This window comes from Sus scrofa, chromosome 8, assembly GCF_054392235.1.
Source record: "Sus scrofa isolate SSC_HxYL_T2T_F1_AM1 chromosome 8, Sscrofa_HxYL_maternal_Yorkshire_Landrace_v2.0, whole genome shotgun sequence".
Lineage (NCBI taxonomy): Eukaryota > Metazoa > Chordata > Mammalia > Artiodactyla > Suidae > Sus > Sus scrofa.
The window spans coordinates 97,507,133-97,521,723 of NC_139390.1; the positions used below are offsets into that span (position 1 = coordinate 97,507,133).

Genomic DNA, 14,591 nt, shown 5'->3' on the forward strand with positions numbered 1-14,591 from the left:
GCCTGGGAACCTCCATATGCCGCAGGTGTCGCCCTAAAAAACAACAAAACGGTGGGTACTTAAAGATAACTTCTGTCTCTTTAACTGATAATAAATTTTCTTAGTTTTTCCTTTAAGGATAAGCATACTTTGCTAAGGTAAACAAATTAATTTCTCTTGAGAAAAGCAAACAACCAGACCATCCCCCCAAACTGCAGGTTAATTATACATGAGGAATAAAGTTCATTTTCCCCCATCACCTTGGCTTTGGCATTGGCCCTTCTGAAACAAAAAATTTCATGTAATCATGTGGAAGAGTGGTTATTGGACCCTTCCTAAACTCAGCTCCATTTCAAGAGTCTCTGCTGTCTGTAATTGGTTCTCCTCTTTTATCCTGGAAGTGTGGTCCAAATTTAATTCAGTTCTTTTTATTTCATCTTTGCCTTGTTGATGAGGTGGAACAGGTAAAGGAGGAATATATACAAACTACAAAATTAAAAATATGATTAAGAAAACATTCATTTTATACAGCTTGTATACATACTGTTTTTAACTCACAAACCCTCAAAGACATTCTTAAGAACTGTGTGCAGTTAGAAATCATTTGCTTCATGACAAAGACTGTTAAAATCTTCTGAGGCTTGACATGATTGAGATTTCATGTAAAAATATAGTTAAAAAAAATCAAATGCAGAGAACTTCATGTCAGTTCATACCAAATAAAATATGTAAACATACAATTCTTGGTTTTATACGTGGCAAAGATAATTAAAGTTAAATAGACTTTGCTTATTTATTTATTTTAAAATGGGAATGGAGTATATAACTCATCCTCATAAGTAGTGCAAGAGATTAGACAGGCCATGAACCTAGGAATAAAATATCTTCTTTACATGTACTTCAGAAACACAGCAGAGCTCTCTTTAAGACAAAGACTACCTTCAGTGTGAGAATGTTAAATGGGATTTAGACACATTAATTTCTGGTTTACTTTTATATTCAGTGAATCCACAAGTCTTCCCCACATGAAATAATCAAGATCTCAAATTGATTTCTTCTCATTTTCCTAGTCTTCCAATTTGTGTCTTCCTCCATATTCCTTTTTCTAAACTTACTGTAGTTATTATTGACTCAATTTGATCTCTTATAAATTACCTTTGAAGCTAATAAACAGTTTTTTTGTCAATATATCATAGATTTTTTTTCTGTCTGGGGTTGAAGATAATCTGTAGGTATTGATAAACAATTTTCAAACATTTCAAAAATTGTAATGTAATGCCCAGGAAGGAAAATACTCTATGTTGTCTCTATACTTAACACAAACACACATACCCACACATCAAATGTATGTCTGTACGTGGGTGTATGTACATGTGTGTATGTTTGTGTACACGCATATATTAACTAAAACAAAAAAGTAAAGAACCCATGTTCACTCTTATATCTTCTTTGTTTTTTAATCAAATAGACTACAGAAGTCTATTTGACTTCTGTTGTTTGGGAAAAAAAATGCATAACCTAAAATTTGAGATTTACATTTTGTTTTGGGCCTTACTAAGGACTATAGCCCAGAAATAGCCTCTTGGATATATCTGAGAAACTATTCCAAAGATGTAAGGAAGAAGCCAAGATACGTAGAAAATTTTTTTGGGGGGGGTGTGGAAACACATGTAGTTGGACATGAAAATATTATTGCTAATTACCAAAAAAAGACATCTCAAGTTAATGATTTTAGTGCTTTTTCTGTATATAAGATGCAAAAATGTAAGAGTTTGAGCTTATTGAATTTATTCATTTGATATAGACCTTAACTATTTAATGAATAAATTTAAAGTCACTGATTCCAAGTTCTTGTTGAACACTTAAATATTTAAACAGAAATTAACATTTCTGATCAATGCACAAAGCTTCGAGGCAGGGAAAGTAGGGATTGCAGTAGCTGATGGCTTCATGACTGAAACATCCTTTGTTTATTGAAATGGCAGGCAAAATTCTTGGTCCATGCATATCTAGTCTAATATATTCTTTTACATTCTGTATTTTTAAAAAAATATTGACCAGAATTCAGTACTTCAATTGTATAACCTATTTGTCACAACCTATTTTGAAAAACCACTATTAGTGGTCAAATATGGTAGAGAGAGAGAAAATGTTAATTTCTGTTTAAATATTAAGTGGGTTCAACAAAAACTTGGAGTCAGTAATTTGAAATTCTCTTAGGATGATATGTAAAGGAATGAATATTATAAAATAATAAATACCATAAAAAATCAGTACATAAATTTTTAAACATCACACCAATATAACAAAAGTAAAAATATGCAATATTTTCATCTTACAAAACAAATAAAAACTAGAGTACACCATTTTATGAAAATATAGTTATAAGGTTAGTTATTAATAAGAGGTGGGAAAATTTTACAATTTTGTTAACATATTTCTCTTACTGTGAAGAGTCCTTAAGCAGCTGTTTTGGCCACCAGATTAGGTTATATAGAAAAGTAGAGCCTCTTTTCAAGCCAAGGCCTAAGATTATTTTCCTCTGATCCAAACTCCTTCCTCAACACATATTTAAGCCACTCTGGACATTATACTCTAGTGACATGAAAACAGGTGAATGATTCTGAATTCATTGCTTCCTAGACCATTATGATATTGACAACTAATTTAGAAAAATATTTTGACAATAAAATAAGATACTGACTTGTAAAAGTGTTGCGAAGAAGTTAGACTTCAGAAAGAATAGTACATCAAGAAACTGAAAAAACAAATAGGAAAACAAAGAAACATGGACATTTTGTTGTAGCATTATTTGTAATGACCAAGTTATGGAAACAACCTAAGTGTCTGTGGAGATTAATGGATGAAGAAGTTGTGGTATATACACACAATGGCAGAATATTATTCAGCTTTTAAAAAGAAGGGAATCCTGATATTTCTAAGAATATAGATAAAACAGGAAGGCATTATGCTAAGTGAAATAAGATGGCGATTGGGGGAAATAGGGAGAAGTTGACAAAAATATACAAAGTTTCAGCTATAAAATGAATAAGATCTGATGCTCTAATTAATAATATGGTGACTATAGTTTATAACACCATATTGTATAGTTGAAATTTGCTGAGGTTAGAACTTAAATGTTTGTTGCCAAACCCCAGTTTGTGTGCCAGATGCATGGTTAAGCCAAACAAACCAAAATGTTTGAGTTTGGAGCAGAAAAAGGTTTATTGCAGGATCATGCAAGGAGAACATGTGGCTAGTGCTCAAAAGACCTGGTTGTCAAGGAAGAGTTTCTTTAGGCAAAATATGAGGGTAGGACTGTAGGGTGTGTGAACTTTTTCTGACTGGTTGGTGGTGAGCTAAAAATGGTGTTCCAAGAATCTCAATCATCAGCCTGCTAGTTCCAACCAGTATGGAGTCCACATGCTTGTGCTCAGCCTGAAGTTTCCATTCTCCACCTGGTAGAAGAATTCAGAGGTATGTATTAGATTGCTATGCACATCCCCTAGGAGGAACCAGGACCTTGCCGCATCACTGCACTATTATTTCTTGAACAACTTTTCCTTTGTTTCTGCATTCCCTAAATCCTTTATTTATTAACTGCTTGAATGTGACCTTTGGAGCTCAGAGAAGTCTAGGAAGCTGAAGACTTTTTCCTACAGCAAGAAATGAGGGATACAATAAGGTTTTTGTGCCTGGGAGGATCCCACAGTGTCCTGCTGTGTTTCTTGTTCTCACCAAAACATATGAACAAAGAAAGGTAAATATGTTAGGTGATGGATATGTTAACTTGATGGGGAGAATCCTTTGACGATGCATGTGTATATCAAATCATCACACTGTATACCTTAAATATTTTATAAATGTATTAGTTATAGCTCTATAAAGTAAAAAAGAAACCAGCACACGCATGCACGCGCGTGCACACACACACACACACACACACACACACACACACCCAAGGTATTAAAGAAATTACAGGTTTCTAAGTTTACCTGTAATTGAAATTGTAATTATTCTCTTTGTGATGAAAAAAAAAACTCAGAATTTAGTATTATGAAAGAAATAAAATCACTCTGGGAATCAATAACTTATGGGAAATCTTCCAAGTTTTATGTTTTTAGTAAGACTAATCCTAGATAGAAGAATCTAGTTATTTTTAGTTTATCTTAGCGTAACTTTGTTTTCTGACTTTGGAATGTGATGAGTATGCTTATTTTGGGCAGATTGAAGTTTTTCCCACTTGTCTGAACTACCTGGACTAGGGGGCGCTCCTGCTTCCAGGCTCATTTTTGCACACAATGTGTCCAAGCTCTTTACCATTAATGGGAGGTTGTGGAAGTGGTTACTGAGCAGGGCTGCTAAGCAGAATATTGCTAAGTGGATATTTGAAGACAGAAGGGTTACCTGCCATTGGCTGCCTGTATTCCTGGAATTCCTAAGGTTCCTGCACAGCACTTGGACTCAGTCCTGAAATCCAGCTTTACTGTTACACAGGAGGCACCTGGACTTCCCTCTTCCTTCCTCATTTGAGTCCTCCCTCCTCAGCACAACCCAAACAAGTTTCATTGATCCTCTTCTGTGTTCTTCTACATTTCTCTCTCATTTCAAAAGATTTAAACAAAAATTGTTATTTTCTTGAAACAGGACATCCACTGTTATGAGTGAAAAAAATTATTTATGAATTTATATTTCCTCAAAGGACACTTTAACCAGGACATCTTCATCATTATTATTTTTAAACATGTTTACTTTCCTCTAACATGCTCTTCAAAATACATTTCTCCTTCTCCCCCAGTTATTTTGCTATATTGCTACAGTAAAGTGTTTTCTTTTCTTTTTTCCCTTGCAATATATATACTCTGTGTCCATGGCCTTGATCTCTAGTAGGGTTATTCATTCTTTCTGAATTTGTTTTATATTTCCTCCACAACAGTAAATGTAATTTCCAAATTAAAATCCCAGTCAAGATCAGATTTCCTTCTTCCTCTCTATATATTCAGAAATGTGCAGAAATATGACTACCCTGATTATTTTCTGAGTTCTCACTTCTCAATATGCCATTTCCAATCTCTTTTTAGTTCAGAGCCATAATACATATATCATGTGTGTTATACTTTAAAAATACATTTTAGTTTATTTTATTCATTTAGATAAGACTTCCCCCCTCAGCCACAATTGTTTTCAAAGAGTATATCTTAACCTCAATGTATTTTAACGTTAAATGCTCTCAAATGAAATGTCTTGAGGAGTCTGTATAAATCAGTATAAGTCACTGCAAGAATCTCTAAAAGGTGTAAATAAAATTCATATTAATATTTATGTACATCAAGTACGTCATAAAATTTAATAAAAGTCGTGATAAAAATAACTGTCATAAAGGAAGATGCTCTAATACTCAACAGATTTTTATTTACGGATTTATAGAGCAGTGAAACCCAATGGGCAGATAGTCAATATAAATATATTTTATTACATCGTCTTTTTAGCAGATTTGTTGCTAGACAATACATTTATATTTACTGATAGTACTAAAACGAAATGGATAAATAGAATGTGAAGACATTTTAACAAGTTTTATTGCTTTATATAACATTTGGAACTTTAAAGTTGTACCATTTTATGAGTACTGAGCTCAAATTTCCCCTACAGCATTGTAAATATTAAACAAAGTTCTTAAAATCACGCACAGAAATTAATGCTTATTGGTTATTGAAATATAATATTTGAAAACAGTAATTAAAGAAGATATTGGTATTCTTACAACCACTTATGAATCTTATTTCTTATTTTTTAATATTGACTTACATTTGATTCTTATGCAATTATTTTAGAACCTTAAAATTATAACCTTAGATTTTAGATGGTTATGAAAAAATATGGAATAATGATGGCTAGCGCTTCCTGATAGTCATATTATAACTCTCAATCTCTCCCTCTCTCTCTCTCTCTATATATATATATATATACATATGAGATTTTCAACATAGGCAAATGCCTTTTCCAAAATTTGGGGTGAGAATGTGGAATAGCAGACAAGAATTTTAAGTTTACTCAACTCTTGAATTTTTTTGGAATAAGATACTGATGGAAAAGAATAGTGAGAAAGAGAAATCAGAAGAAAACAAAATAAAACAGGTTCTAGTTCCTTTTGCCTCCCCAACCCAGAAAACATGAGTAACTCATTTATATGTGAGAGACAATAAGATTTACCTACTAGCACTAGAATTGCAGCAAGGACCCAAATCAGAGGACAAGGGCCCTTAATATTCAGACCCTAAAAAGAGGAGTCAAGGAGGTTCCAAAAAAGTAGAGCCATTTCCCCACCCAACCCCAACTGCCCACCTCCTAGGTTGTTATCCACCATGCTGCCAACTGCCTATCCTGTCCTTCCTGTCCTCCTTGTGTCAAGCCCCTAAGCAAGAGCAAAAGACATCTTTGTGTTTAATGACTTAAAGAACAGAGTATATTTATTATGTCAGAAAGATTAAAAATAATAGCAATAGTGAAACTACTTTATCATTGATCTGCTGCATATTATTATGTATTAGGGGAAAAAAATCCCTCATTAAAAACATTTTGAAGGAATCGTAGGGGAAAAGTTAGTTCATGATTACACCTTACAAGTAATCTTCTAGAACCTGATACACATGTCCTCCTACAGGGAACACACAGCATCCAGAGAAGCAATATAAGCATCCCAGAAGGAAACTGACAGCACTGCAGATGAGACAAGGAGACAGCCCCTGGGCACCAGCACTGTATGGCTGCTCATGTTTGCAAGAGGAGTTCTGTAGTGCCTTTTACCCATTCTGGACTATACCATGGGATCAGAGACCAGGAAGTCTCAGAGCCAGGTAAGATGCCCCTCCATTTTAGAGGAGGCTGTGCTGGGGAGACTGAGTAAATAAATTCTGAAACATATTTAAGATTGAAATTTTAAACTGGACTGGACTAAGTTTTAATAAACAACATAACCAAAAAATAATGGAATTTAAATACTTAAGAGGACCATACTTCTTGGTGCAAATGAAAGGTTGACATTAGCATAAGAAAGAACGGTTTATAGAAAATGGCATTTTTATGATACTTCACTAAGTTGAAACTACCTAATAAACTGATTATATACATTTTGAGCTTCAGAATTCAAAGTGATTGAATAGATGTCTCTCTGATTAAAATTTCTTTGAATATCATGTATGTCTCTACTCAAAACAAAAATGAAAGTTAAAACTTTCATATCTGGAGGTAAACTTCCCCTGATGTTTTGCATTTACACATTTCTTTTGACTTAAATAATGATGTTTGCTTTAGCTATTTAAGTAGAGTATTGCCCTTCCTCAAATGGAAAAAAAAAAAAAAAGGGAGATTTATGACCCTCCACATATCATAAGCTAGTTCACTTCAACTTTGATTATAATTTGTAACAGCTAAAATTTTAAGTAAATATTTTATTGTACTTCTCCAAATTTATTTTTGAAGCAGTGTTTTGTGAGGATTATTTCTAGTTTTGAATTGTTCTGTCTGATACAACTTGCTTCAGCTTATTTGCAATCAATTTTATTGAATTGCTGAACCATCTAGATATGTTATGTTTGACTATAGCTAGACAGTGTCTTTGTTGAAAAACCATATTTTTAAAGTATTACTTACTGTTTTCCCAAGAAAAAGCAATGCCATTTATATGATATATATGAAATAATATAAGCCAAAGTTACAAGCCTTAAGTTATACTAGACATTTTACTACCCTCAAGACATCTTATTTTTGATTCACTGTTTTCATTAAGTTCCCTTTTCAACAATAGTGTTTAACTTTAATGCTATTTATTTTTACTTCTGTTTGCTCTGAAGGGATTCAATTCTAGTTGGTACCTAGCATATAGTCATCTGACAGGTTTTTTTTTTAAACTTTACAGAATATGAGGTTATTTTCTTTCCATTCTATCTTGATGAAAAGTAAACCTAAGTATATTTTATCATCCAGAAATTTTTATAAAAATATATTGGGGAAGAAAAGTGTGGTATACAGAAATGTCAATGTACCATTTCATTATATATGAAATTATTAGAACAAAATATTCAATATATACAAAAATTATCTCTGTTTATTCATAAGTAAGAGTAGTGAACTAGACTGATTAAAAGTTTCATTACCTTATTAAATAATAAATTGAAATTATTTTTGCTTAAAACACTTTATTTCTCTGCGTAAGATTATTTTCTACAAATATAGCATATATATTTCAAGTATATTCCTTGTATGTTTAGAATAAAGAAGCCATATTAAAATGCATGTTAAGTGAAAATATGTTTCAATTTAAAATAACAATATAGTTTGGGGAAAATATTGTATTTTAAGTAATAGCAATTCTACATCCTTTATTCCTGTTCATATTTTATAAAAGCTAATTATAACTTAAAATGAGCAATTGATGAGACCAGATGATTGATTGCTATGATAAAATAAACTCTATTCAGAAATTAGGATGACATTCTCAGGTCCTTAATATTCAGTTCTTGGACTCATTTCTTAAAAAGCACTTGTGAGTAATTTGCAGGTATAGGGAGCAAAAGAAAGGATCACCAATATAATTTTATTGTTATAGCTGGTAAGGTAGATACTCTGAATTGCTGGCCCAACAGAGACATTACAAACTCTTGCTAGCAGAAAAGTGTATATAATAAATTTTTAATGTGGGGGTGGGGTGGGAGCATGGGTATTCAAAAGCTGGAAATAGCTCCTGCTTTCTAGTTATTCAAAATTGTCTTTAGCCCCTTTGGTAGATCCTGGTGATTAAACTTGAGAGGAATTATACTAGAGAATCTAGGAAGGATTTTGTCTTCATATAAAAGAAATGGACTTCCAGGGAGACAGTAGGCAACTGGAGTTCACCTTGGGGACGTAAATGCTTCCAGCAGCCATTATTGGAAATATCTTTTATCAGGACACTGGTGCTGGGAAGCACCACTTTGGAATCCTCCCTTTAGCCTAATAGCTCCAGAACCAGTCCAGCCATCAGCCTGTCAGCACCAGTAATAGGGCGCCTCAGACCCTGCAGCTAGCTGGTCTGGGACACAGCCCTACTAATCAGTAGGCCTACTGCTTTAGGAATCTTGGAACCTCCAGCCACTCCAGGACTAGCCCTAGAATACCCTAGGGATCTGTAGCCAGAAAACCCAGATCCCAGCTCTGACCATCACCAGCTCTAAGACCTGCCGGGCTCAGACCTCACTCATCAGGGCACTGATGCCAGCTCTGGAACCCTCAGGTCCCTGCAGCCAGTGACCCCAGGACCAGGCTCTGCCCATGAGCCAGCTGACACTAGTCCCCAGGTCCCTTGGGCACTGGTCATGTCCAAAAGAGAGCTAACACAAGCCCCAGGAGGACCACAGCCCATAAGACTTATGTGTCAGGACCTGGCCCCACTCACCAGCAGTCCAACACCAAACTGCAGAGCTCTGCAGCCAGAGACCTCCAAACATGTCTCTGCCCAACATCAGGCCAATACTGCCTCCAAGATACCCTGGCCCCTTTAGCCAGCCACCCCATGGTCTGCCGTCATTCACCAGCGGGCTCACACCAACTTAGGGACAATTCAGACCTCACAGCCAGCCATGTCAGGAACTAGACCCTCCCATCAGCAGACTAACACTAGATTTTGTGCTCCTGGCTCCACGACTAGTCAACCCTGGACTTGGCTTCAACCACAGATGGGCCAGCATTAACCCCAGGATCTGACAGAACTCTGAAGCCAGTGGCCTCACCACAAGGAAGGGCCTGACAGCCATTCAGAACAAAGGCCAGTCATGCCTACCAGAGCACACACAGTAGTCATACAAGTAAATAAATAAGATAATCCAAAGTGGGAAGGAAGAAGGAAAACTGTCAATATTCACAGACAATATGATACTATATATAGAAGATCCTAAAGATGCCACCATAAAACTACTAAAGCTCATCAACAAATTCAGTAAAGTTGCAGGATACAAAATTAATATATATAAATCTATTGCATTTTTATACACTAATGATGAACTATCAGAAACAGAAATTAAGATGAGCCCAGTCATAATTGCATCAAAAATAATAAAATACCTAGGAATAAATCTAAGTAAGGAGGTAAAAACTCTCAGGAAACTATAAGATGCTGATGAAAAAAAACCTGAAGATGGGACAAGCAGATGGAAAGATAGAACGTGTCCACAGATTGGAAGATTTAGTATTGTTAAGATGACCATACTACAGAAGGCAATTATAGATTACATGAGCCCTATCAAAATACTGAAGATATTTTTCACAGAGTTGGAGCAAATAATCCTAAAATTTGTATGAAAATACAAAAGGCTCTAATTAGCAAAAATATTCCTGAGAAAGAAGACAAAGCTAGAGATATAATGCACTGTGACTTCAAACTGTAATACAAAGCCACTGTAATCAAATCAGTATGGTATTGTACAAAAACAAACATACAGATAAATGGAACCAGGCAGACCAGAAATGTAGCCTCTTATATTAGCCATTAATCTATGACAAAGGAAGCAAGAAAATACAATAAAGACGGCCTCTTCTATAAATGGTATTGGGAAAACTAGACAACTATTTGCAAAAGAATAAAACTGGACTACTTTTTTATGCCATGCACAAAAATAAATTCAAAATGGATTAAATAATTAAACTGAGAAAATAAAATTTAAAGAATTAAGCATAGACAGTTTTCTCTTTGAAACTGATTTTTAGCAATATTTTTTGAATATGTCTCCTTGGGCAAAAGGAAACCAAGCAAAAGTAAATAAATTGGACTATAACAACTAAAAAGCTTTCTGCACATTGAAGGAAAGTATCAGCAAAATAAAAAAGCCGCCTACTGAATGGTAGAAGTTATTTACAAATAATTTATCTGATAAGGGGTTAATCAAGATATACAAAGCACTTATAATTCAATGTCCCCCCAAAACCCCAAACAACCCGATTAAAAAATAGGTAGAGGATCTGAATATACATTTTTCCAAAGAAGACCTAAAAATGTCCAACCGGCACATGAAAACATGCTCAACATCACTAATCATCAGCAACTAAGCAAATCAAAATCACCATAATATATCACCTTGTACCTGTCAGAATGGCTATTATCAAAAGACAACAAATAACAAGTGCTGGTGAGGATGTGCAGAAAAGGGACCCTCCTTCAGTGTTGATAGGGATGTGAATTTGTATAGCAAGTCTGGAAAACTGTATGGTCAAGAAATTAAAAATAGAACTACCTTATGATCCAGAAACTCCACTCCTAGGTATTTATTCAAAGAAAATTATAACAGTATTTTGAAAAAAATTGGGGCACTGCTATGTTTATCGCAGCATTATTTACAATAGCTAAGATAACAAAGCAACCTAAGTGCCATCAATAGTATGGATAAAGATGATGTGGGAGATATATATATATATGTGTGTGTGTGTATATATATATATACACACACATATATATACAGGAATATTATTAAACCATAAAAAGTATAAAATCTTGTCATTTAAGCCATGATTGGACTTAGATTGGACTTATTTGATCTATTATGTTCAGCCTATTATGCTGAATGAAATAAATCTGACAGAGAAAGACAAGTACAATATGATTTCATTTATATGTGGAATCTAAAGAACATTGAACAAATATAACAAAACAGAAAAAGGATCATAGATTTAGAGAAAAACATGTGGTTTCCTCAGGGGAAGAGCAGGAAGGGAGAAGAGAAGTAGATGAGGGAGATTAAGAGGTATGAGCTTCCATTTGCAAAATAAATTAGTCACAGGTATAATATGTACATTTTACAGGTGTGAAATATACAAAAATGTACATTAATAATTATGTAATATATTCCTATGGTGACAGATGGTAACTAGACTTATCGTGATGATCATTTTGAAATGTATGGAAATGTTGAGGCATTATGTTTTACAACATGAACTAACATAGTGTTGTAGGTCAAGTACCCTTCAAAATGCAAACAAACAAGCAAAAAAACCCCACATAGAATATTTAATCAGATTTGTGATTGCCAGAGGTAGTGGATGAGAAGAGGGGAATTGGATAGAGGCAAAAGTTAGAAACCATCCAGTTGTAAAAAAATAAGCGTAGGGATATAATATACAACATGATATATATAATTAACATTATTATATGGTACATATGAAAGTTCAAGAGAGGAAGTCCTAAGAATTCTCGTCACATGGAAATAATTTTTTCCTATAGCTTTAATTTTGTATCTATATGAGATGATTGATGTTCACTAAATTTATAATTTATTATTATTATTATTTCATGTTTGTAAATCAAATCAGTAGTTGGACACTTTAAAGTTACACAGTTCTATATATCAATTATATCTCGATAAAACTGGAAGACAAAAATTTCTTAAAAAGATTGATTAAAAAAAAGAAGCGATGGAGTTCCTGCTGTGACACAGTGGGTTAAGAATCTGCTTGCAGCATCTCAGGTCACCGTGGAAGTACAGGTCCCATACCCTACCAGCACAGTGTCGTAAATGATCCAGTGTTGCCGCAGATGTGGTGTAAGTTGCAGCTTTGACTCAGATTTGATCCCTGGCTCTGGAACATCCATATGCCACAGATGCGGCCATATTTTTTTTTTTTTTTAAAGTAGATAAATTGATGCTACCACCATTTCTTCATTTCTATACAGCAGAATTTTGCCTGCAGTTACAAAAGCTATAGAATAAACATGAAGAATGAATGTGAAAAACAAAAGTCAATATGTTACATGTGCCAAATACTTAGAATGAATCAGTCTTTAGTTGCTTCCTCAAAATTTCAACTGAAAAAAGCAGAACGATCTTGATCATGATTGCCATGAAATTTGAGGGCAACTACAATGGGATAACTAGTAAGAAAAGGCAATATTTCTTTGAGTTGAACTGTGTCCCCCAAAATAGTATGTTCGGTTACTATCTTAGTACATTCAAGCTGATATAGCATAATACCATAAACTAGGTGAAATATGGGAATAAAGAAAGAAAAAAATTCGTTCTTTCTTTTTTTCTTTTCTTTTTTTTTTTTTTTTTTTTTTTTTTTTTGGTCCATGCCCACAGCAGGAATTTGGAAGTTCCCAGGGCAGTGACCCAAGAAACAAGACATTGCAGTGACAATGCCAGATACTTAACTTGCTGCATTCAAGAAGACTCTGAAAAACATTATTTCTTAATGTTCTAGAGGCTTTAAGTCCAAGATGACAGGGCCACTGGATTCAGTGTCTTGTGAGAGCCCACTTCATAAATCATCAGTGGCCCTATTTTGGCTGTGTTCTCACATGGCAGGAGCAAGGGATCTCTGCCTGGTCCCTTTATAAGAGCACTAATCCGGCTTATAAGAGCACCACCTCATGATCTAACCACTTACCAAAAGTCCCACCTCCAAGTACAATTACAATGAAGATTAGGTTTCAGCATATGAATTATGAGAGGATACCTTCAGTTATAGCAAGTCCTAAACCCCAGTACCTCAGAATGTGACTTTATTTCAAGATACTTTACATATAGAGATAATCAAGTTAAAATGAAGTCATTAGAGTAAGCCCTAATCCAGTACGCCTGGTGTATTTATAAAAGGGGACACTTTGGACATCAACACAGACAGGCAAACCTGAAGAACTCATGTGAAGACTCAAGTTATGCTTCCACAAGCCAAGGAACCACCAAACACCAGGAGAGACCTGGAAAATATCCTCTAGGGAGCATGGGCTTACCCATGCCTTGATTTTCTGGTCCCCAGAACTGTGAGACAATATATTTCTATTGTTCTAAGCCTCCCAGTTTTTGGTAATTTGTAACTGAAACATAGGAAACTAATGCAATATTTAAGTATTAAAAGTACAATAATTTTTATTTAATCAAATAATAGGTAAGGTGAAAAGTATTTTCAAAAAATCTTACTAGTGGAATTCCCATTGCGGTGCAGCAGAAACAAATCTGACTAGGAACCATGAAGTTGCGGGTTTGACCGCTGGCCTCTCTCAGTGGGTTAAGGATCTATCATAGCCATAAGCTGTGATGTAGATTGCAGATGCGGCTCAGATCTGGCGTTGCTGTGGCTGTGGCATAGGCCGGCAGCTGTAGCTCCAATTAGACCCCTAGCCTGGGATCCTCCACATGCCGCCAGTGCAGCCCTAAAAAGACAGAAGACAAAAAAAAAATTTTTATTAGAAAAAATTATCTCATTGGGCATATTATTCCATATATAATGAGGGTAATAGATATAATAAACTTTCTAAATGAGTGCTCACATTAATTCTCAAGTCTTATGACAGTAATAGAAAATCAGCATTTGTTCATTAGATTCCCAGAGACATAGATATCAATATAATATATTTGAATTTCAGTCCATTCACAGTCCATTCACAAACTTTAGATCAGTTTGCTTTGATGTTTTTATAATGCAATCACCTAATCTAGTCTTGATCCATGCTTTCTTATTCATTTGGCGTAATGATATCATATGATTTATCTTCTGAATAAGGTGATACTTTTCTCAAATTGTATATGAATCACAGATTGCTTTCTTCAGCAGAGGGAAATGTGAGTTCATTTCCTGCCAAACAAAGT

General features: G+C 34.5%; 1 long non-coding RNA gene across 2 annotated transcripts in view; it reads left to right on the forward strand.

Annotated features, from left to right (window-relative positions):
* LOC102163618 (uncharacterized) overlaps positions 1 to 14,591 on the forward strand; it is a 501,092-nt gene that overhangs the window by 367,710 nt on the left and 118,791 nt on the right. For both annotated transcript variants that reach the window (XR_014812954.1, XR_014812956.1), the window contains one exon: positions 6,644 to 6,836. This is a non-coding gene — a long non-coding RNA (uncharacterized LOC102163618). The remainder of the gene's footprint in view (positions 1 to 6,643; positions 6,837 to 14,591) is intronic.